Source organism: Lissotriton vulgaris, chromosome 12 (assembly GCF_964263255.1).
Source record: "Lissotriton vulgaris chromosome 12, aLisVul1.2, whole genome shotgun sequence".
Classification (NCBI taxonomy): Eukaryota; Metazoa; Chordata; class Amphibia; order Caudata; family Salamandridae; genus Lissotriton; species Lissotriton vulgaris.
The window spans coordinates 712,605,894-712,631,316 of NC_141700.1; the positions used below are offsets into that span (position 1 = coordinate 712,605,894).

The 25,423-nt window shown below is 48.2% G+C and overlaps 1 pseudogene; it reads right to left on the reverse strand.

Moving 5' to 3' along the window:
- Nucleotides 1-912: 912 nt before the first annotated feature.
- On the reverse strand, nt 913-2,799 carry LOC147678082 (targeting protein for Xklp2-B pseudogene; annotated as a pseudogene).
- Between the last annotated feature and the right edge of the window lie 22,624 nt (nt 2,800-25,423).

Consider the following 25,423-nt stretch of genomic DNA (forward strand, 5'->3'; position numbering starts at 1 on the left):
TCCCTTCATTCTCCACTCTCACCTCTGTAGCAGGGGTACCAGAAGCCCCTCACACTCAAGGGTCCACTGTACTTGCTGCACCATTGATAGCTACGCCCCTGCTTGGCAAACACTTTGCCATGCCCCACAACCTCTTCACATTGTCCTCCTCTTGTTCCTCCCCACCCTTCTTACAGTTTGATGACCACTGTCTAATTAGGTGTTTCTCAAACATCACTTTGCTATATTAAAAAAAGAGGAGCTTGTAGAAGAGGTGGGGATACAAGATCACAAGGTGAGATCCATGTTGGCCGAAGAGAAGGGAAAAGACAGTGCAGGGTGAACGAGATGAATGCTTCAATAATGCCATTAAATGCATTAAAGCCAGGGCCATTTGAATTGCGTGACCATGGTGTTTTTTAATGAGAAACTAGTTTATTTACAATAGAAAAATATATAAAAATCATGATAAAGACAGACAATGGAAATCTTCTACACGTCCAAAATGCCCGAAATGGCGATGTTTGACACTTTCCTATTGTTTGGTAGGTTACATTCAAAAATCTTATTCAGTATTATCAGGGTTTTGTGGAAGCTATCATTGGAGACTTCCGAAGGGGCAAATCTTACCTTGAGCTTTCCAGATTTCTTCCACTGGTGACATTAGTGGAGTTGGCATTAGAACTATTGCTTCTACAGGGAGAGCTCTTGGGTGTGGGAGTCTTTTTTCCAAGTCCTCAGCGTAGAAGTGAGTCCCCAATTCTCCTGGGTGTATTTAAAATGCTGAAAGCCACTGACTCCCGCCGGTTTGCTTGCTTATGTATTTGCAGGGATTTTGTGGAAGCTATCCTGGGAGACTTCCGAAGGGGCAAATTTTTACTTGAGTTTTGCTGAAATCTTCCACTAATGACATTAGTGGAGGTGGCTTTTCACCTATTGTTGCTTCCACAGGGAGAGTTCTTGGATGTGGGAGTCTTTTTTCCAAGTCCTCGGCATAGAAGTGAGTCCCCCGATTCTCCTGGGTGCATTTAAAATGATGAATGATTCTGACTCTCGCCTATTTGCTTGCTTCATTTTTTTGTCCAGACTTACAAGGTCATGTTTCCTCCTTTTGGCCAGCTCTTGTTTTTCATGTTCTTCTTTCTAAATACGATCTTGCTCTTCCATCTTGTCCTTTATGGCCTCCAGCTAAGCCATCCGCTTCTCAAATTCCTGTCTCTCCTTTGCACACTTCTCAGTTGCCAGCTCAAAGTCATCTTGAACAGGACAAAATCCTACTATCCCTCTTTGGTACAAAGGGCTCTTTGTGGAGGACTGTGCTGAACAAGCTTTGAAGCATGTGGCTTCCTTCTGCTATTTCAGCTCCTCCATCTCCTGCTTCCATTGCTGGGTCTTTTTCTCTCCTCTCTCCTCTATTTGGAAGTTAAAATGCTCTGAATGCATTACAGGTTTCACCTTTTTCTCAGGAAGCAAGACTTGGTCACAGCAAGGCAGCGATGAAGCTTTGAACACTGGAACCTCCTCTCTCGTTAGATCTTATAGTTTCTTCACCTTTCGTGCGATACGCTCTCTATTCCTGGACTCAAAGGAGAACGGTACCATCTGGGTCTGCTTCTGTTTCTGCTCTGGAGCTTTTGGCTTAAATGGTAGACCAAAATCTGGCATTGGATTTGCTTCAATGACCAACACTTCCTGCTCTTCAGGGGTAATGGATGGACTCTACTTCAAAGCAAAACTTGGTGACTTTGTTACCCTAGGAAGAACACATTTTCTCTCTGGAACACCCACCACCCCTTCAAGAATCTTAGTTGGACAAGGCCTTGAATGAAATGTGAACACCTCTGCCTCCACTTCAGTCACCTCCCGCTCTTAGATCTACTTCTCTAGGTGAAAGTTAAAGGGAACCAGCTTGGTGTGCTCCTTAACAGGCTGCTTCTTTGGGAGAATCGGTGGCCCCCTCAGGATCCTACGATCTAATTTCCGGGCCCGAAATGTATACTGTTGCATGTTCTCCAGCTGCTCGGCCTCCACTTCAGCTGTACTTTTGCAGGTCACTGGGCGGTGGCGCCTCTTTGTCTCCAGATGAGGAGTCTTGGGAGTGGTTACCTTGGGTTTTACCCATTTTACAGGTGATGGTCCCACAATCTGCTTCTGTTGGCTCTGGAGGTGATGGCGACAAGGCGTGTGCTTGAAAAAAGCCTCAACCTGCTGAGCAGTGGATACAAAGTCGCATGACTCCCTCTCCTGCTCCAGTTTCATCTTGTTTCCCTTTGGTAATTTGAAAGGCTTTGGAATGGTTTTATGTCTCTTAGGTAGAGGAGCTGGAAAGGAGACGGGTCTTCTGGGCACATCAGTGACGTCTACCACTTTGGAATCCTTTGCCTTGCTCACGGATTGTCGTCTGAGTCGATCGGTTTGGAAGTGAACTTTCCCCACGGGTCTGGGTACTGGGATCAGTTTTATCGGAGGCTCACCTGTTCCTGCAATGGCCGCTTTAAAGCTGTCTTCGTTCTTCCTGTGCTGCTCCACCACTTCTTGCTGCAGAGGCTGAATTTGCTCTTACTCTTGTTCCTCGGTGCTCTTTGCTTTCATCATAGTTCTTCTCCTTCTTGGCAGCACCTCAGCTGGTCCAACATCAGGCACTTTTCTCAATCTTGCAGGAAGACTTCCAACGAATGCAGCTAGGAATTCAAACCGCTCTGCATTGCTGATCTCAAGCTTAAAAGGTGCAACAATAGCTTGTTGAAGACGGCCTTTTGGGGTCCTCTTCGGTTGCCAGTCAAAGCCATCATGCTGCGGCGGGGTAGCCCTTGTGTTCATAGTGTGATGGCGTTGAGGTCCTTCGCGTTTCTTGGTCGGTCCAACACACAGACTATGCCACCATGGTGTTTTCTCATAATTATTGGTTTGCTGCATTTGCTACATAATCCATCATCTGCTGCATAATCTGCAGATTTTAACAAACTTTTTTTTTAGCTCAAATGGTCCAAAAGTTACTAAAATGCAGCAACCCTTGTTTGCCATGCAGTGAAGGGCCCTTTGTAAAGGTTGACTGCCCACCTTTCTGTAGCTTATTGCTATATTTCAGAGTTAAACTGGTACTAAGGAGGTGCAACCAATGGGCATACAGTGTTAGCAAGTGTACAACCAACAAAATAATGAAGTAACACAATCATAAAATGTGCTTGATTACATCAAATAATGTGCTGGATTACACCGAATAATTTGCCTTTTCTTGCTGAAAATTTACTCAACCCTACCATATAATTTGGCCCACTCCTGCAGCATAATTTCAGTGGACCTGATTAGAGTGGCATCCGCTCCGTGGGAGGGGCAGCCGCGGCACAGCTCGCGGGTGGGGGGGCATGCGCAAGTGGGGAGCGCAGTACGCATATATATTTAAAAAATTGTTTTAACACTTATCTTGTCGCCGCCGGGACGCGCGTCTTCTCTCCTGCTCGCATGCACTTGACTCCAGGTCGGAACAAGAAGCAGGCAGTCAGGCTCCCACCCCTAAGCCAATCACAACGCTGCAATGCAGAGTTGTGATTGGTCTGAGCGCCGTATGGGACTGGCAGGGTGGGCATGTTCTCCATACAGGCTGTAATGTAGCCTGCATGGAGAACAGGAAGTGCGTATGACTGTTTTGGGCCGCCGGAGAGGACCGACCAAACAGCCATTGCGCACAGGAGTGTTCTACCACTTCTCCCCTGCTCTGCAGCCCCGCCCGACCCATCAAGCATCCTTCTGCAGCACGAGGACAAAATAAAATAACAACATTCTGTTATTAGCATTGTATATTTTCCTTTTCTTTTGCTGCTTCCTGGCAGTGGGGCAACGCTCCTCTGCCTTAGCGGAGAAGCCTCCACTGCTCTGTGGGTACAAATAGCTGCATTGACAGGTGAAAGGGAGCACCCAAACAAAAAAAGTATAATTTTGTCCAGGGATCTGAAAACTTTTCCACCAAAGCCCTCGAATTTTTCACCAAATCAATGCATGTAGAGCGCAGAATGGAGTCTTCTGCGGATTGACAAGTTTGCCACTACATGTGGCAATAGCGCTGTAGTTGCATTTATATACGGCTCCATACCCCAGTCAGGATGCTGAGGCGCAATTGCCAGTAGGTGGCGCACAGCTCTGTGAGACTGCTCTGGTTGGAAGAGCTGTGTCTGCCTTGTGACTTATAAGTTGGATTTCTTGTATCACGAGCACCTGTGGGCTTATTTTAATTGCTTATGCCTAAAGCTGAAGTAAAAATCAGAGAGGCGGGGGATCACAGGGAATATCGGGAGAAATGGACATCAAGGGCAGTAGGAGGAAGAATGGAACGAGTAAAGCATGGTGGAAAGGGGATGAAGACAGGAGGAGATTAAAGAAAGAGTGGGGGGAAATGGAGCACTGAAATAAAAGTGGAAAGGAGGAAAAGATTAAAGAAAGGAAGGAATTAAATTTGAAGGGGGTATAGAGAGAAGTGGAATACCAACACAAGGAGGGAAGAAAAGGGGAGCTAGATAATAAGAGCATGAAGTGTGAAATGACAGAAAACGTGGGGTAAGAAACAACAAACTTAAATAGGAAAAGGGGGAAATAATGAAGTAAATAAGTGATGAGTTAAAATAGGAAGAGTGAAATGGCAGGGAGGAAGGGTGAAGGGGAGGAAGGGTGAAGGGGAGGAAGGGTGAAGGGGAGGAAGGGTGAAGGAAGGAAGGGTGAAGGAAGGAAGGGTGAAGGAAGGAGGGATGAAGGGTGAAGGAAGGAGGGTGAAGGAAGGAAGGGTGAAGGAAGGAAGGGTGAAGTGAGAAAGAAGGATGGAACAGTGAAGGCGGATGACAGGGTGAAGAAGAAGGAGAAGGAAGCACGGAAGGGTGAGGAAGGAAGGGATTTTAGAAGGAGGAGAAGCGTGAGGGAAGGACGAAGGATGAAGGGGAAAGGATGATGTATGGATGGCTGAAGGGGAAGGAAGAACAGAAGGAATCAATCTTGAAATGGATCCTTGCAAGATGGTTCGCCATCCATTCTTCTGACATTAAATTGAGTTATCATGATATCTGTTGTTTACAGCTCTGTGAGGTGAAAGACTGTTATGAGTCGGTGTTGATGTTGACACATTATTATTAATAATAAAAAAAGAAGGCATAGAAGCAAAGAGGCTGAAGCAAAGAATTGAAGAAGGAAGGGACGGATTGAGACGAAATTAAGAAGAAGGAATTTATAATGAAATTAAGGAAGGTAAGAAGGGAAGGAACTGTGGAAAGCGGGGGGGGGGGGCAGGATAGACGTAGAGAAGAAGGAAGAGTGGTTAGACGTGTGGAAAGAAAGTAGAAATGAAGCGATAGGGGGAAGAGCTCCCAAAAGTGTAGAGTGTCACCGCGATGAAAGGGAAAGAGAAAAGGAAAATGAGGAAGGAGACGCTGAAAGAGAGATGGGGGCAAAAGACGGAAAAAATAGATGAGCGAGGTAGACCGAATGGGCAGGCAAGGGAGTAAGGGCATATATGATGGAGAAAGGGTCCTAGGTAGATTTGTAGAAAGGAGGGGGGCAGAAAGATATAAGAGGTTACTAAGGAAATCAAGAGAAAAAAAATCAGGAATACAATAAAGAAAACTGTAATAAGTTAGAACATATTTTATAATATAACTATTAAAAATAAGCAACGAATGGAGGGGGAAGAAACAGTCCTGGGAAAGCGAACAAAGTGGGGTGAGAATGTCATGAAGCAATAAAGGAAATGCAGGTAGGGCAGGCCGTGGTTGTTTATGGGGGCTGCAGCTGCCGGTGTTTATGGGGGCTGCAGCTGCTAGTTCTAGGTGTAGAATAGCCGGTTTGGCTCCTTGGGGTGCGGAGAGGAAGCCGGCTTCGGCCCTCTCACACCTCCCATCATTAGCACGTCCGCTCGACGCGTGCCCCTCACCTCCGGCACAAGACAAGGTGACAATCAAAGCCCCCCTCTGCGGATCAAAGGGGCTCGCGCCAGCCTCGAACAGGAGGAGGGTGGGAGAAGTAACACTGCCAGGCACCGGGTGCGGCCCAGGGGGCGGGACATGATGGGTTCCCAGGCCAACAAACTGCAGACCCGCTCTATGACCCCGCCCCCGTGCTTAGTAGCCGCCGGGTCTATGGGGGAGGTGGGAGGGTGGTTAGAGAGGTCTAATACCAGTGGCTCCCACCTGGGGGTAGCAAAATGTTCCACTACCATACAGTCCTGGGGCTGAAAGGAACAACCGCGAATAGTAATGTTATTATTTGATCAGACCGTTTAAAAAAGGCCCCCCACCATGTTGTCGCTCACCACCTCCGCATCCAGATGCGCAACACCCATTGGACTCACCGGGCTTCAGCCCCCCCCCCCCCCCCCCCCCCCCCCCGTGTGTGGCAGCCCGGGATGAGACAGATCCCGGGCACACACAGAACCGCACCCGAACGTTTCACAGGTCTTTAAGACCATTTGAATGTTAATTAGGCCTTGCTGTTGTTTCACCCCTTGTTTCAGGCCCTGCAGCTCCACTCTGCCTACAGATTAAAGGTTCAGCCCCCACCCCCCGAAATTTTTTCTTAGCCCCCCCCCCCCACACCCCGATCCCCCCCCCCCCCCCCCCCCCCCCGAAATTTGGCCCTAGTTGCGCCTCTGGTCCGTATTCCAAGGCCGCGCCAGGTCCTGTTCTTTTGGTCTCGGAACAGGGATAGCGACTCTTCTGGCTGCAGTTTCCTTGCCAGCGCCTTGAGGCGTCGACTCTTTTGGACGAAAATGCCGATATACAAAACCCACTTACATAGTTTGATAAAAACATACCCTAGCATATTCCAACATAGCATAACGCAGCAGAGCATGAAATGTCATAACACAGCTCAGCATCAAACACTATAACAAGGCTCAGGATAACCTAGACCCTAATACAATGATTCCATTTTACGAAAGTACATCTCATTTCCCATAGTTCTTAGTAGTCCTTGCGCCAAGATGCTTGCGGGCGTAATTGAACTCTTAGAAAGAAACAAATTAACATCATAAAACCTGCTATAACAAGATCTTTCATCTGAAAACCCCTAGTGACGTCATCAGCCAAAGAAACATTCCAAAATGGGACTGGGTAATGATATATATATATATATATATATATATATATATATATATATATATATATATATATATATATATAAAAATGGCAGTTATGCAGAAGTGTAAAATTGTCAGATAATGTAAAATAAACATAGCATAACTTAACCCCCCATAGGTTAAAATAGGACCCACGCATCCTGTTAGTCGGGATTTACACTTGCCATAATACTTGAAATTTAGAGATAAATTATTTAATTTTTTTTTTTTTTTAAACGTGTTTCAGATGTCTCACCACATCCTTTCATTAATTAAGCCAGGCTGTGTTATTTCGTATAAAGTCAAGCGAGGCCAAAACTCTTTCTAGGCTGGGCAGTTATTAGTGACATATTACACTATGTGTCCTAATTTGCGCTTGCCCGGTTTAGTGAATGTTTTATCAGTTTTGAAAATGTTTTCAAATCAGAAAAGAACGTGTCGGGTTCCATTACCCCATCTGCTATTTTGATGTGTCTGTTGCCATTATAAATATGCTTGACCCAAAATAAACCTTAAAAAAAATAGGAAGCCAGGGGGCGCTCGTTCATAGGTTTACCACATGAAACCAGTGAATTGACAGAAAGAGCGAACGAGAGACTAAAACATCCACAGGCCCAGAGCCATGGGGAGGGGGGGGGGGGGAGGGGGGGGGGGGGCATGTGAGTTCCCAGAACACAAAGTCTGGGTACAAATATGCGGCCCTTACAAAATAAAAGCCCGAGCCCGTCCTTGCATAGAGAACATGCCTTGTCTCGTATGTTACCCACATCAGCACAACTATTGAACTGTAATTTTAACTATAATCTACCAGTTTTGTCCTTTAATACATGGTAGGCTTCCACCTTTCTAGGCCCAATTCCTAGCTCTCCCATGTTGCTGCCCAGTTCTGCTTTCTCTCGCTTTTACCTAATTTGTCACCTTTCTCTTCCTAGTGGCGTAACACAGGCAGCCACAGCCATCCCCCCCCCCCCCCCCCCCCCCCCCCCCGGTGTGGGAGAGCCCAAGCTCCAGGGCCCCCCCTCAGCACAGTTCTCTGGCAGGAGAGCTCCTAATTTAGTTCGAAGGGGGCTCCTCCACGTGCCTTGCAGGGGCGCCCACTCCAGCTTCATTAGAGTGCCTCTCCCCCTTTTTCTGAGTGATTTCTCCTGCTTTTGACTCATTTTTCGCTGTCCTCTCCCCCTTTTTCTGAGTCTTCTGCATTTTCCTCGTTCTTCGCTGTCCTCTCCTTTTTTCTAAGTGCCTTTTTTCTGCTTTTTTATTATTATTACTGCTTACTAGTGGGAGCAGCTAGCAACTCCAGCGCCTTGAGAGTCTCAAGGGTGATTTGTGCGCCTTATAATTCTAGGGTGATTGGTGATTGATTCTAGGAACGAACCGGGTTCCCATCTGGCCGTTTTTTTTTTTTACTGGAATGACCAATATTTTAGTGTCCTGGTTATACAAAAGTTTTTTTTTTTTTAATCACCCACAATCGGTATTTTTCCTTTATCAGAATTTACCGTGTATGCTAATTTAAAGAAAGCACTTTAACATGCTTTTTTTTATTAGAAAATACATAGAAAGGCCATGTTAGAATGATCAGAGACTGTTTTATGTAAAGTTATATTTAAGTATCAAGTCAGGCCCGCTGCAAAATCTTAAAACGTGAACAAATGGTCGAAATTTTGCTCTGGTAACGGTGGCAGCACCTTCGTGTGTCCCGGACAATGTAACTGTGTAACCAGTAACAAAATGGCCGCCCCTGTGCTGGCAACAGGTGGACAAGGCCGCGAGATGCCAAAAGCAGCCCAGCCACAGGCCTGCGCGGTTGGGGGCATGCGGGGTAATTACGTCAATGAGTCCAGGCGTGTGCCCAGAGCAATGCCAGGTCTCCTGGGCAGATCAAAGGGCCCAATAGGCCGGCCACAACAGGGAGGTGAGAAGGACCCCAGACACAAAGCGCATCCTCCATTTTCCCACGGGTGGACATTTTTTCACTCTCTCACTCTTAACTACCTCTTAGCACTTCACGCTGACACGCCATCTCCTTTCCCAGTCCCTAAATGGGCCTGACCATCCGCTAGAAGAGGCAATCAAGTATAGGGTTTTTGGGAGCGCCTCTGTACTGTTTTACTCACTTTTCCAGCAGGGTCGGCAAATAAATTCAATTCAACTACTCTGTACAGCTCTCCCTTGGGCACCTGGGTATTAAGGACTAGAGTGAGAGCTAGTTAATGTGTATGTTAAAAAAATAATTATTCAATGGTGTATGCACATATGCACAGGATGGATTGGCTTTTCCGTGCATACCCCCTGTACCGAGTGGGGAAAGCGAGCGTGTGCATGCACAGTGGGGTTTTATTTCCCTTACACAAAATTAGCACTTGCACAAAAAGTGATTCACGCGAAGAATTGGCGCCAACTGTTATGTGCATACAGTTCTAAAAAGCCTCACCTTCCTCGCATTCCCCTCGACTCATCTGCATGCACACGTCATGGCCACGAGGCGTGCTTTGTTGATGGTGCTCGCGCCTTACACCTCACCGGAGGTGGCCGCCTCGCGGCCATCCCACATCACAAAGGGCTCGTCCGTACCCCGAGGGGGGCGCGTTTGTCTACACACCTCCGGGGTTAACGAGCCTCGTGCCTTCCGCGCGAGCCAAGGTGTGAACGCGTGGCTTGGGATCAAGGGCTTCCCACGGTCCTTGGAAAAGCCGACACCGCAGCACCAGGGGGGCAAACAGGGGAGGAAGTCCCCGAGGCAAGACTCCAGCAGCCCTGCCTAAGGCATATTGTGGGAAGGCTCGTCACTTGCCAGCTGGTGGGTGACGTGAGGCTCAGAACCTTCCAGATTCTTCCCCACTCTTGGGGAATCGGTTCCTTCAAACCAACAGAGTTCTGAAACTTCAGTAGATGCAAGCCCAGTTGAGACGAAAGTTAGCAAGGTTACCAGATGACCACATGTCCTCATAGGCACTGTACCAAAGACCTGAAAACCCAATGTATTTTGGGAGTTACATTTTTCTATAAACCTCATGAACTCAATTGGATACAAGCCAAGGTCTAAATTACAGTGGTTTGTATAAGTAAAGACTGTGCAAGAATATGACGTACCTGGTCGTCTTGAACCTTACATCGAAGAGGCCATAATGCACTGCAGTAGCTGAGGTTCAATTTAATTTGATCATTGCACTAAGTCTGAAAATAGAGGCAGTTGGACACGTCACTGAGCGGTCTAAAAATCAAACCTATTCTGAAGAAATATTATTACTGTTTGCACAATCTTCAGTTTAGAGATGTTGGAATAACAATCATATCCTTGAAGAATTGCTTAATGGTTTTCCATGTGGCTGCCTTGTAGATTTCCACTAACTGAACAGATTTCCCCTTCATGCCTGCTGCAGTGTTGTTCTTTGTACAATGAGTACTGCTATTACCTACAATTGTTCTTTGGTAATACACATTTATATAGGCAATAATCCAACAATAGATTTTTCTCTTAAAGTATAGATGGCTCACGTGTAAGTGTTGGCTCAAAAGTAACAACCAATAGTTTCGCAAGCACAACCATAACTTTCTAGCTAGGATGTGTTTTCTCAACTGAACTAAACTGTATACTCATATTTTGTTAAAAAAAATCACACAATAAAAAGATTTGGAAGAATGAAATATTTATTGGACCTTCCGTAATAAACTGTAATAACTGACAATCATGAAATAGGAACAGCCCAAATTTAGGTAAAATACCAACCTTTTATTATAATATATAATGTACTTTATTTGATTTGTAAAAATCATAAAAGGGTGGATCTTACCACCATGCAAACAGCATGTACAACGTGAAGTAAACATAAAAACAACTTTAAAATCACCTGAAAATAATAAGTTAAAATAATGTAATCTTAGCTAACTTACACAAATATGCAATCGCAGTGTAAAATTATAAAAGAATTGCCTTTCCTATTAGAAGGCCTCCTGGCCAAACTCTATATTGGCACACAATCCGTAGGCCCATTCAGATGATCCTGCTGTTCATCTAACCTGCACCCGATCAACCAATGGTCCTTCATTTGAGAACATAGCATGAACACTAAACCCAACCTCCTCTTTATTTTCCAAACTAAGGTCTTTAGATTGATATTGATGTGAAAAATCATGTCAATAGCAACGATGACTGAGGAACATCATGTAATTCCTCTTTGCTTCTGGTGCGACTCTTACCTGCTTAAGTGGCAATTTGGTGGCGATCTGGTTGGCCATGAATCTTCTGAATTAGAATATTTAGCTGCTATTCACGATCTTCTGAAAATTCTAAGCCGAGAGCACTAATTTTCCGTATCTCTAGAGCTAAGATGACTTCCTAACTGAGGAGCTGCATGGATACGCCCATGGAGATGGCTCCAGCACAGGTGGCAGATCTTGCATCAGGCCATTGCTAATTAGTTGTATCTTCAGACTAAAGCTTGGGGCGAAAGAGTAGGCTTTCCTCTTTTGGGGGGCTACATTCTTGGGGAACATTTTGCTTCATGTCAACAGGATACTAGCTCTCTCCTGCGGGCACAGCTTGACCATTTCGGCGTTCAGGCACCTGACAGAAACTTTCAACACCCTAGACCTTATTCCCGACCCCCACTTATGCCACGGCACCTTATAAGACCAGGATATCCATGTTCCAGGGAAATTCCTACCCAACCAGTCAAATTCTGGCAACAGAGCTTACCTGACAGCCCTTCGTCCCAGTTCTTCCGTATCATTACCTCCTGCATGTAAGATGACCAAGTCTGGGTACTGCTGTCCCCCATGGCACGTAGAGTTCTCCACCAGTGGGGGAATTTGTGCAGTACAAAGGTCAGCAACACCAATCCAATGGAAGGAGATACTTTCCAAGCCCACTGGCTCCGACTTACGATGCTGCTGCAAATGGTAAGCGGCCGTGCTCACAAATGAATGACCCAGCACACATACGCCCTTGGAAGTCATGCTACTAAGAAGAGAGGGAACCAGAATGAGAAAAAGAGGGGAAATAGACAGCAGGCAAATTAATGAACAACAATTCAAGCAGCTCAGAATGCACGCAACACTGAAAACAAGATGAGGACCATCGACCAATACATTTAACCTCATCTTCCGAAAGGCCCACCCCAGCTGCGAAGGTCACAGCCCCTATTCTGAATGAGTTCAATGAGTAACTGACTGGGTCTGTCGCTTAGCTGCGAATGGTATCTTGAAATACAGCACTAAATTGATATTTCTACAAGCAATCCCAACTGGGTTTGAACCTGAAGGCGAATGGAAATGTATGCCTCCATGAGCACCACTGGGCACACACCAGAACCCTGCGCTCATCTGAGCATGACTACAGTCCCTTTTCGGCCGGGTCAGTCTTGGACTTCCTTAGTTTGAGAGCAAGTCTATCTGCCTGAATTGTAGTGTTTAGGAATTGCAAACCCCGTGCACATCGGATTTTTAAGTCCCAACCATTTCACCCACTCTAAAGGCCCCATAAAAGGCCACAGAAATGCAGCAGCGACTAAGGCAACTTCATTCAAAAGGAGAACTGCACACTAGATAGAAACTATCTAAAATGTTCCCTAAAATCCGCACATCTAGCAGTCTCCTTCCAACCTTACTTAAGCCTTCAGTCTGGCCTACCCTGCCAACACCTTCCTCACCAAGACGGAATTGCCTTAGTCTTGTATGCTTCTTAGCTTACCGAAGAAACTGATCACCACCCGCCAGATGGGCCCTCGCATAAGACACCGGCCGTGCGACATTAATAGCTGTAGGAAGCCATATGTGGCCTCCAGTGAAAAGAGGTCTTTAATCCCCCATTGGCCTACAAAAAGTCTAAAAGACCTAAAACACTTTTGGTACAAATTCCGTGTGCGCTCGCTCAACAAAGCTCCTACTAATCGTGCTAAGGCAGGACTCCAATCCTCCAAAGAGATGTTGGGAACACAGGCATCAAGTCCGCCGCTTAGGGGTGGAACCTCCGAAATTTCTGCTACTTGGTACAAGATAAAGCATCAGCTGCCAGATTATGAACCGCTGGAATATGCGTGGTCTTATATAACACCTTCAGTTTCAAACAAAGCAAAAGCAGATGCTTCAGAAGTATTAGTATCTGCCTACATGACACCGCCTGCCTGTTGATCGCCTCCAAGGGTGTATGAGTCCCCAACTTCTCCCGGTGAAGTGCCTGTTTTTTAAACCTTGCACCATGTACATTGCACTACTACCATGTTGTCTGGCCAGAAAACTACAGATCTGTTCTGAATAAAGTAAGACCAGATGGTGACTGCCAGAACAATAGGAAACAATTCTAAAAAAGCAATATTTCTGGTCAGCCTGCACTCATGCCATTCAGACGGCCAATCAGCCCTGCACCACTGCTACACAAGGATGGCCCCAAAGCCGATACTGTTGGCTGCATCTGTGAACAGTCCTAGATCTCACTGGTATTTGGGGGGGGTGGGGGTTTGACAACACCACAAGTCCATTAAATTCCCATAGGAATTCCCTCCAGATCCACAAATCATTCTTTACTTCAGCCTGTTGCCTTGTTTGATGATGTTTCTGTGTTAACCTGGTCATTGCCCTCGCTATGGATCTGGAAAAAGGGGGGCCCATTGGGATTATGCATAAATCAAATTTAAGCTGCGCCACGATCACCTGCAGCTGATGCAACCTCACCTTCCTCCCCTCCAATGTGGAGTCAATGGCTTGGATGAAGGCTCGCACTTTGTCTGATGGCAACCTCACTCTCCTTTGTGTCAATCTCTATCCCTAAAAAGGAAATACACATAGCTGGGAACGTTGTCTTGTTGGCTCTTAGAAGGACCATACCTCCATAAACAAGGAGATCAGTTTTTCTAATGCCCAGCCATAGACTCCAGAAGCCGGAGCATAGAACTAAACTGTTCAAAGTAGTTACAAGAAACAATGCAGCCCATTGGCATGCATTTGTCAAAATAACATTGCCCTCTAAATTGAAAACCAAGCAGGTGGTAGTCATCCAGATGCACAGGCAAGAGTCGAAAAGCTGACTCAATGTCGTTTTTTGCAAAATAGGCCCCTGGTCCCAGAGCGCAGAGCTTAGCCAAAGGTGTGACAAAGGACGAGTATGTCACGGAGCAAAGAGCAGGGTCGATAAAAATATTGACAAGGCCACCCTTGGGTGTTGAGAGATTATGAATCATGCAGAACTGACCAGGATCCTTCTTTGGAACTACCCCGAACGGGGAGCAAACATAGTTAGGGAACGGTGGGGCTTGGAAATGACCTGCAATCTGACCTAATGATCTTTCGTTATCCAACTTCTGCGCCAACACTCTCAGATGAGTGCACACTGACAGCAAGTTAGTGCAATGGAAAACGGGGGCTACAGTCAAGGCCGGTATACGTTAGCCAGCTGTAAACCCATGCTACAACAATTGTGTCGCCTTTCTGTTAGGGTACAAATTAAGCCAGTGTAGCAATCGCTCGACAATTACAGGTGTAGGCAAAGTCTTATCAGTTGGCTGGCTTAAGGTCCTTTCCCTTTTCTTTAGATTTTTTGATGCACTTGAATTCAGGATTGGAGGGGTGCCCGCAAAATAAGCATGCATGCTTGAAATTGCAAGACCACGCTGGCTGTGTGCACAATTTTCTAGTAAATGCCCAGCAGGTCCCTTTTTTGTCGCCTGGCACCCATTGCGTATGGAAAGGCTGCTTGACTGGGTGCTTGTTGTTCACGCTCCCTAAATACACATCAGTCTGATTCCACTCAATCTTGGGATCTTCCACCTTCGCCCACCTGAAATCTCTGTCATAGTCTAGCCACGCCATCCTGCCATTAGGCCCGAACTGGCTGTTGCGAGCACCGGGCAATCCACTGGTGCGCCGCAAGGGTGGGGGCCGTTTTTGTTAGAAGACCGTTTTTGTAGCTTAGCTGCAAAAGCGGCCCTGTAACAAAATCGGCCGAAAACCGGCCCCGCCAAAGAGCTCGGTCGCACCCCCAGGGGGCCGGCCGAGCACTTTGCAGGGGCCGATTTTGGTTATCAGTCCGGCCCTGCCTACCATACATGTTATGCCTACCTTACATATCCAGCCGAGTGGTCGCTCCCCTGCCTCCCTGGCACACTGTGGTATCGTTGCTCCGCTTTGTTTATTATAATTAACTGCCTGAAGTCTGCACCGCTTGGCGCTTTGCCTATCTCTCATTTTTAGACCGCGTTTGCCATTGTGTATACATTTTGCAGTATTTGTGCTGGCGCACTGTGGTTTCGCTGCTCCGCTTTTGTTTATTATAATTAACTGCCTGAAGTCTGCACCGCTTGGCGCTTTGCTCATCTTTCATTTTTGACCGCGTTTGTCAGTGTGTATACATTTGAGCAGTATCTGTGCATTCCGCCCCAAGCGCTCCGCTCCGCTGAGCCCTCCGCTGCCATTTTGTGTGTTGTTGTCCTCCTTCGTGGCCCGCCCCGCCTCCCAGCTGAGACGCCCTCGCCCCTCCCCCTCCACCATCCATATATGCCCACTGCATTAACGCGCAGCGTCCACGCGCAGCGACTGCGCCCAATCCGCGCCCAATCCGCGCCGAAGGTGCGCCAAAGGTAAGCCCGTCTACGCCCGTCCGCGCCAAGCCCGCGCCCAGCGCCAGACCCCCTGCCCCTCGCGCTGCCCAGCCCTCCCGCCTTACCTACGAGGCCGCCACCCTCCTAGCCCTTAACCCCGGTCACGCCCCCAACTGCGTCCAAGCCGCTCCTGGACGCACCCATGGACCGTTCTTCTGCTTCTCCTGCAAATTTAGCGGCACCGACAACATCTCCGCTACGACCACACCACAGATTCCCGACCCCAACCACCTACAATGCATCCTTCTCAACACCCGATCAGTCCACAGGCACGCCATTGACCTATGGAACCTACTAGACACCATCTCTCCTGACGTCGCCTTCCTAACGGAAACATGGATGAACGCTTCCTCCGCCCCTGACATCGCCATCGCTATCCCTGATGACTATAAGATCACACGCAAGGATCGCACCGACCATACAGGAGGAGGAATCGCCATCGTCCATAAGAAATCAATCTGCATCTCAACCAGCTCTGACGCCAACCTCGCCAACTCCGAACACCTTCACTTCCAGATCCACATCGACCCCAATACAACTCTCAGAGGCACCCTCCTCTACAGACCACCAGGACCCCGCGCAAAATTCAGTGAAGACATCACGGACTTCATCACCCCACACGCGCTCCCCTCCAAAGACTACATCCTTCTGGGAGACCTCAACTTCCACCTTGAAAAGATCAATGACCGCAACACCGCCACCCTCTTAGACAACCTCGCCAACCTCGGACTTAAACAACTGGTCACTTCCCCCACCCACATCGCAGGTCACACACTCGACCCCATCTTCACCTCCAGCAACCATGTCTCCTTCAGCCACACTACGGATCTCCTCTGGACTGACCACAGCTGCATTCACTTCACCTACAACAAGCCGAAACCCATCATCCACCTCCAACCAACTCTACAAAGAAACTGGAACAAAATCACCACGGATCAGATCTCCACATCGCTCCTTCGAACCTCCCCAGCCCTCTCTTCTAACGCCAACGAAGCCGCCTCCAACCTCACCCTTTGGTTATCCAACACCGCCGACACCTTAGCACCACTGAAAAAACGTCAACACAAACTTGGCAACAAGAAGGCCTCATGGTTCAACGATGATCTCAAGAAGTCCAAGAAACTGTGCCGCTCCCTTGAAAAGGCCTGGAAAAAAGACCCATCCACCAGCAACAAGGACGCCTTCAAAAGCGCCACCCGTACACACCACCAACTGATCCGAAAAGCCAAGAAAACAGCATTCAAGGATCGACTTGACAACAACGCCCACAACAGCAAGGAACTTTTCAACATCGTCAAGGAATTTTCCAACCCCTCGGCCAACTCCAACGACATCACCCCCTCTCAAACCCTCTGCGACTCCCTAGCCTCTTTTTTCCACAGCAAGATTGCTGACATCCACAACAGCTTTGACAACCAACCCGGAAGCCAACCCACCCTACCATCTGCTGACCATCTTCCCCCCGTAAACACCCTTAACGACTGGAACCCTATCTCCACTGAGGACACCATCCGACTGATGAATTCCATCCACTCTGGATCCCCCACAGACCCATGCCCTCACCACATCTTCAACAAAGCAGACTCCGTCATAGCTCCGCACCTCCGAGACGTCATCAACTGCTCCTTCAACTCCGCTACCTTCCCAGAAGACTGGAAACACGCTGAACTCACCGCCCTTCTGAAAAAAACAACAGCAGACCCCACCGAACTCAAAAACTACCGCCCCATCTCACTTCTTCCATTCCCGGCCAAAGTCATCGAGAAAGCCGTCAACAACCAGCTCGCCGCCTTCCTCGAAGCCAACAAATCACTCGACCCCTCACAATCTGGCTTCCGAGCCAAACACAGCACTGAGACCGCCCTCATCGCAGCAACAGACGACATTCGAACTCTACTGGACAATGGAGACACTGTCGCCCTCATCCTCCTCGACCTCTCTGCAGCCTTCGACACAGTCTGCCACAGCACCCTTTTACATCGCCTCAGAAACATCGGAATCCAAGGAAAAGCACTGGAATGGATCACCTCGTTCCTCACCGGAAGAACCCAGAGAGTCCGCCTCCCACCATACAAGTCCGAGGCCTCTGAAATCATCTGCGGCGTACCACAAGGATCCTCACTCAGTCCCACCCTCTTCAACGTATACATGAGCCCCCTTGCGGCCATCGCCCGCCAACACAACCTCAACATCATCTCTTACGCGGACGACACTCAACTGATCCTTTCTCTCACCAAGGACCCCAGCACCGCCAAAACTAACCTACACGAAGGAATGAAAGAAGTCGCCGAATGGATGAAACAAAGCCGTCTGAAACTGAACTCAGACAAAACAGAAGTCCTCATCTTAGGCACATCCCCCTCTGCATGGGACGACTCCTGGTGGCCGGAAGCCCTTGGAAAAGCACCCATCCCGACAGACCACGCACGGAACCTTGGCGTCATCCTGGATTCTTCACTCTCAATGAACAGACAAGTCAGCGCCGTATCCTCTTCCTGCTTTAACATTCTTCGCATGCTCAGAAAAACATTTCGCTGGATCCCCTCCGAAACAAGGAAAACAGTCACCCACGCTCTAGTCACGAGCCGACTGGACTACAGAAACACCCTCTACGCAGGTACCACCGCTAAACTCCAGAAGAAACTACAACGAATCCAAAACGCCTCAGCCAGGCTCATATTAGACATCCCACGCAACGAACACATCTCTGGTCACCTTAAAGACCTCCACTGGCTACCCGTCAATAAGAGGATCACTTTCCGACTGCTTACCCACGCACACAAATCACTCTACGACATCGGACCAGATTGCCTCAACTCTCGACTGTCCTTCTACACCCCCTCCCGCCAACTTCGCTCTTCCAGCCAAGCCTTCGCCACTGTACCTCGCATCAACAAGACCACCATGGGAGGCAGATCCTTTTCATACCTGGCTGCCAAAACATGGAACTCACTCCCCGCCTACCTTCGCATCACCCAGAATCACCTAGCGTTCAGAAAGCAGCTTAAAACGTGGATATTTGACAAATAATCCTCCTCCCCTTCCTAAGCGCCTTGAAACCCTCTGGGTATGTAGTGCGCTATACAAATTTTATGACTTGACTTGACTTGACTAAGTATCTTGTTGGTGTAAAATATCATAGGCGCAGGCAAGTCTGGCTTTTTTTCATGCATCACTGTCATAAAGACATTGAAAGCCAATTTGTAATGGACTCCTCCACTTTCGGTTTCTTGTCTTTGGTGGTAATGCCCTTCACCTCTTTTTTCTTCACCTCTCCTTCGAGTCTCCTTGGCATAATCAGGGAGAATATATCCACAAATTTGTCCTTCCATATTCCTTCTTTCAATTCCGCTGGCACTGAGATACTAGCTTCTCTGGCCTGGAGAATAAAGTGTCTTGCCCACCGAGACCCTTTCCCTAGTGCCACAGTCTTTGCCCACACTTCGGGATAATTACCTGCCCTAACGGCGACAGGCTCCTTGTACTGTAACAATTTTCATAGGCCTTAGCCATGAGTGGTGGAAACTGCTCTCGCTCCCAACGGCGACTTTGCTATAGACTCCACCTGTTTTTTTAAGTGAACCACCGCCAACACAAAGTTGGGCGACGGGCCCATGGGGCCACTAGACTGTTATTTCCTTGAGTTCCCGCCGATGGCACAGCTAGCTGGGACAATAGCATGGCTACTGACATGAGCACCGCTGCCAATAACCCCGAGACCGTTGTCACAACCATGGGGACTGACAGTGTTTGAGAGACGTGCAATGCGCCCCCACGCCCTGTGTGCTTTCATGAGCTATTGTCCCAGACGACCCCATAATTGAGTCACCACACAAACCCCGCAACCCAAGGGTGGATGAGTCCCCAACCTCTCCCGGTGATGTGCCTGTTTTTTGTGCAGAGAGTAACTGTATTGATTGTTTAATGTTAGCTAACACTGTGAGAACCTCATTTGAACCTGCAGCATGTTCAATGCACCTGCGGGTGTGGAAGGGGGGAGTGATGGTGCAGCTGTTGGGGCGACATCCGGTCTGGAGACCCCAACTACAGTAACAGACTGTGCACCTCCCGCCCCAGGGGGCTTCGAGGTAATCGCGCCACTCTGTTGTTCTTTGGGGCCACATTGAACTGGCTGCCCCCTGACTCTCCTTTTAATGGGAGGGAACGTTAGACGTTAGGGACATTAGAACGGCTAAGGGGTTTCTCTTCCCTTGCCCGGGGATTGGCTTGGGTCAGGTTCACATGCAGAATTACCTAGCCTCCCTCATCTGCCAACTTGGCCAATACCTGCTTCAACAGCTGAGCCAGCTCAGGACCACTCCCCTTCCTTTTTCCCACTCTACCGTCTCTTGCAGGCATAGCTGCTAAGGAGTATCATTACCCCTTACTTGACAGAATCAAATGGGTTTGCACCACAAAAGTGGCAATTCCTCTATCCCTGGCTTGGGAAAATCAGTGCCTAATCAGTTGGCTGCTGGGACAAATACCTTAAAATGGAAGCCAGTGAGCCTGATCCCGAAATAGGCTATAACAGGGGAGAACTTCCTGATTCAGGGACCCTCCTATGATATGCTTCACAGCAAAAGGCTTTAATAATGCCTATTCAGGCAACACGTGACAGCCAACCACCCCACTACCCACTAGGATGTTTTCTGGTATTGCACACTTGAAACCTACATCCCAAAGGCATCTACAGAAGACCGATGTATTCTAAAGTATTCCTAGGCGATCTTCCTTCTATATGCCCACAGGATCCCACCCTGCTTAATCTTGATGAGAACGGGCAATGCACAGGCGATCCCCCAACCAGACACTACCAAGCCAAACATGATTCACTTGTCAAAGCACCCTGCAAAGAAACCTATCCTCGACTCAGAATCAACAAAAGAGGGGAGGTGGGACCTTAGACTAAAGAATATTACTGCATGATACCCACCCTCACACCAAACCAATGCTCCGATCTTCGTTACCCTGCAGTTGCAGAGCAAAACCCTACGGCACTGACAGTGGTGAGTTTTTGGATACCGAGGCAGTAGCCTCATTACTCCACATTCCTTTTGAATTCTTTAATCGTTGTTTAGGTTGTCTTATTGATGTGTGACGCTTTGTCATAGTTTAGGTTGTGTCACATGGTCAGCTCAGTGATGGGCCGCGGGTAGCGGTCAGTTGAGCTTGCAGAATTGTCAGCATGTTTCCTCAGAGAGTCTCGTCTTTGTTTATTTAGTGCCTTCTTATAGTGTTGAGTTTTAGGTGCCTGCCGCGGCGATTATGCCATCAGACAGCGAAAGGGTTTTGGTTGCTTGCCGAGGCGATTATGCTGTCTGGCAGCGTTGAGTTTTGCGTACCTGCCGGCGTTTGCCTTCAAGCAGTGATGAGTTTTTGGATGCTGCGTTGCTGTTTCAGTTTCGCAAGGTTAGCGCTTCAATGGGACGCGGGTAGCAGTCAAATGGGTTTGTAGAGATGTCTGCGAGTTTCCTGATCAGTGGGTTTTCCTTTTGATCTAATCCTTTGTAGAATTTCCTGTTGAGTTTGAAGAGATGGTCGTCCAACATCTCAATGCCCAGGTCTCTGTGGAGGTCTGGTGTTCGTGCGAACATAGGTGCACCTGCTGCAATCCGTAAGGCCTTGTTCTGTAGTCTCTGTAGGTCTTTCCGAAGCTGCGGGCGGCAGCCACTCCAAACTGGTGAAGCGTATGTCATAGTTGGTCGAATTATTGCGGTGATTGCTCGCATCTTGCTCTGCATGGGCATCAACGTGGTCTTCAGGAGTAGGTATAATGCAGCCAGTTTGGCTGCTGCTTTCTGTCAGGACTTCTCTATGTGGTTTCTCCAGCTGAGTTTAGAGTCCAGAGTCACCCCCAGGTAGGAGCTGCTGTTTTCCCATTTGATCTCATCCCTATTGAGGAGGATCTGTGGATGTTTCCTGTTCAGCTTCCTGGTGAATAATGTTGCTGTGGTTTTGTTTGTGTTAAGGGTGATCTGCCAGTCGCTGTACCATTCAGAGATACTGTTGAGTGATCCCTCAAGGTTCTTAGCCACTTCTATTTTGCTGAAGGATTGGGAGATGACTGCAACATCATCAGCGTAAAGAGCCAGATCAGTCTTTTTTAAGTCTGTGGGGATATCGTTGGTAAATATATGAAAGAGAAAGGGTCCGAGAATTGATCCCTGGGGCACTCCAGCGAGGATAGGGCGTGTTGATGAGCATTCCTCCCGTACCATCACGTGGAAGGTCCGTCCTGACAAGTAGTTAGAGAGCAGTTTAACCAGGTAGCTTGGGAACTTGAGTTTAATGAGTTTGTAAAGCAGTCCCTTGTGCCATACTCGGTCGAATGCTTTGGCTACATCCAGGAAGACTACTCCTGTAGACTTGTGGATGTTGAATCCATGGCTGATGATGTCCGCAACTCTGAGAAGTTGGTGATTTGTTGAGTGGTCTTTCCGGAACCCAAGCTGTTCTTTGGAGAGGAGGTTTTCACTTGAGGCAAAGTCCGTGAGACGAGCGAGAATAACTTTTTCAAAGAGCTTTGATAGGCCTGATAGCAGATTTATGGGTCGGTAGTTTGCAGGGTCTCGTAGTGGTTTTCCAGTTTTAGGGAAAACAATGACTCTTGCCTCTTTCCAGGCTTTGTGGAAGTACTACTGCTGCATACACGCATTGCATATCTCTGTAAGTTGATCCACTGCAGCATCTGGGAGCATCTTGATGGCTTGGTTTGTTATTCCATCCTTTCCTGGAGCCTTGCCATTTTTTAGTTTCTTTATTAGGGCTAGAACTTCACCTGTTGAGCATTCCTCAATGGTTGAAGCTTTGGTTTCTGGCGGGTGCTCCAGGTGGTGCTTTGTGACCTCTTGTTCGACTTCTTCTGCCATTTTGCTTGCCTGGTTGGGCCTGAAGGATGCCTCCAGTGTCTTGGCGAGGACCTCAGCCTTGTCCCTGTTGCTGCATGCCAGGTGTGTCTTTCCTTGTATGGGTGGGTCTTGTTCTTTCTTTCCAGTCAAGCGTCGGGTCATTCGCCATAGAGAGTTGTCCGAGTCCTTCAGGTTGGCTGTAGCTGCTTCCCATTTCTCACCTCTGTGCTGGCTTATTTGCATCTTCAGCTGTCTTGTCAGTTTGTTGTATTTTTTCAGCTGGTCAGGGGTGCGGTGCTTTTGCCACTCTCTCCGGGCTTTGTTTTTGACAGCTATTGACTTCTTGATGCCATTCGGAAGGTCGTAGATGGAGCAGCATTTGGGCTTTTGCTGGGTGATGCTGCGTTCGATAGCAGTATGGACTGTAGCTGTGAAGTGGTGGACCGCCTGATCAATTTCTTCAATGCAGCGTATGGGACCAGGGGCCAGTGTCTCCTCCAGGCTTCTTTTGTAGAGACTCCAGCCCGCCTTCTTGTAGTTGTGCCTGGTGCCCTGTTGTTGGTTTTCAATCACATCTCCAACTGTGATCATTACTGGGTTGTGATCAGATGTCAGTGCTGTCAAAGTCTCAAGCTCCATAGATTGTGATACGTTCTTCATGACAACTATGTCCAGGATGTCGGGATTGTACCGTGCAGCACCCGGGTAGTGTGTTGGGCAAGATGGGCCTGCCACTACAAAGACCTTCTTCCTGGAGTGGGCAAGTAGAGCGTGTCCTTTCGTGTTTGCAGTGCGCGAGTTCCAGCACTGGTGCTTGGCATTAAGGTCTCCTCCAATTAGTGTTGGGATGTTGGGATCTAGTAAGGCATCTAGGTCTTTTGGTTGTAGCTTTTCTGGGGGTGAGTAGGCAGCAATCAACCGTAGAGGGCCTGCTGGTGTCTGGATCTGTATGCCAGTTGCTTCAATGCTCCCCACTGGTGGTAGTACAATCTTGTGGTGCTTCACTTTTGTGCTGACAATGACTGCTGTTCCTCCGCCCTTGGCTCCATTGGGGCGATCTGTGCGGTACACCCTGTGGTTTGCTAGGTTAAGCTTCTGGCTTCCTTGGAGATAAGTCTCAGAGATAAGCGCAACACTCACATCCTTAGTTTCCATCAGGTGTAGGAGTTCATCTGTTTTCTTCTGAATGCTGTTAGCATTCCACATCAAGAAGAGAGAGCTTCTTTTAGTTTTTGCTGCCATGGGAATTGCTTTCTTCACCTGCGAAAAGTCCGGCGATGATATTCGCCACCATTGTCACCACGGGGTGGATGTCCATGTCTGCGACTACTTTAGCAACCTACAAAATGAGTTCCTGCCAGTTGATGGTTGAGTCTATTCCACAGGATGGTCCCGGTGTGGTTGTTGGAGGTGGGCTGACCTGCTTAGGTGCCGTGACGTCCGAGTATGTCCTTCCATCCACGTGTGCATCACTACTTCTGTTGGTTGTATTGGGGGTTGGGATCCTGTGTGCCAATGCAGGTCAGCGGTTGTAGGTCTTCTTTTGATGCTGGTCTGTTGCTGATGAGTGTTGGGAAGACCTTTGTGGTTGTGGGGGTGGCTTGCGTTGTTCAACCTTCTTTGCCTTCTGCAGGTAGGGACAGCCGCGATAGCTCGCTGGATGTGGTCCTGCGCAGTTGGCACAATTTGCTGGTTCGGTTTCCCAGTTCCTTGTACATTGGTTAGAGGTGTGTTCGCCTCCACAGCGTACACACTTTGGCTTCTGTTGGCAAAAAGCAGAGGTGTGTCCCAAGCGCTGGCAGTTGTAGCACCTGACTGGTCCTCGTTTCCCTCTAGGTGCTTCTGTGGTAACGATGCAGCTGCAGAGCCGTGTGTCTGCTGAGAGGTCTCTTGGCTTCCCATGCTGGCTTGGGGACAGGGTTACAACAAAGAGGGGAAATTTCTTGTTCTTGTCCGCTGGAGAGGCAATCTGTGCTATATTTTTGACTGGGAGACCAAGATCAGCTAAGTCCCCTGCGATGTGCCCAAGTAATGCATTTGCAGGGAGCCCCGTATTACAAATCGCTGGGCTTTTGCCGTGGTCATTGAATAGGTGTGGTACTCCATTTTCTGTTCTGTAAGTATGGTGGTCACACTCCTGAAGTCATCTGGGGTGGTGAGCATAATCTTGGCGTGGTCTTGCCTGGGCTTGATCGTGTAGGAGAAGTTGCAATGTTCATCCAGTAGCTCCACAAGGTCCTTGTGAGTGTCTAAATTCTTCAGGATGATGGGGGGGGATCCGTAATCTTTTTGTGGGACCTGAAGAGGTCCCTGGTTCAGCTACCCCGTGGTCCTGAGGGTTGCCTTCGCAGTCCTGGGTATGTTGGAAAACCTGATAGCGGTTTGCGGTTGCAACTGTGGGGCTGGTGAGAGGTGCGCGGGCAAGCTTTGCGTGTTTTTCCGGTGAGCTTGGAATTGAGCCACGCCCCTTTCTCTTTGACTGTAAGCGCCATTCCATGTCGTCTCCGGTGTTGCTGGGTTGAGCACCGACGTCTGCATCCATGGTTGATGCTGCTTGGTGGGTGGGCTGTGGATCGCTTTGGACAGACATAGTGTAGCAGCTATGGGGCTTCTACGGATATAGTATCACTCAGCTTTTGCTGAGAAAAAACTGAAAATCACAAACAGCTTGCCAGGGGAGTTGCAAGATCCAGAGTATCACAAAGTCAATTGATGCAAAACCACAGAATCAGCTGATGTAAAATCACAAATGCAAAACAATGCAAGAGAATAGCACAGCGTTTAGCAGGTCAGAAGCTTGAAGCAAATGATGCAAAACCAAAAATTCAGTTAATGCAAGATCACAAATGCAAGTGATGCAAGAGAATATGACAGTGTTTACCAGATCAAAAAAGCACAGAATCAAA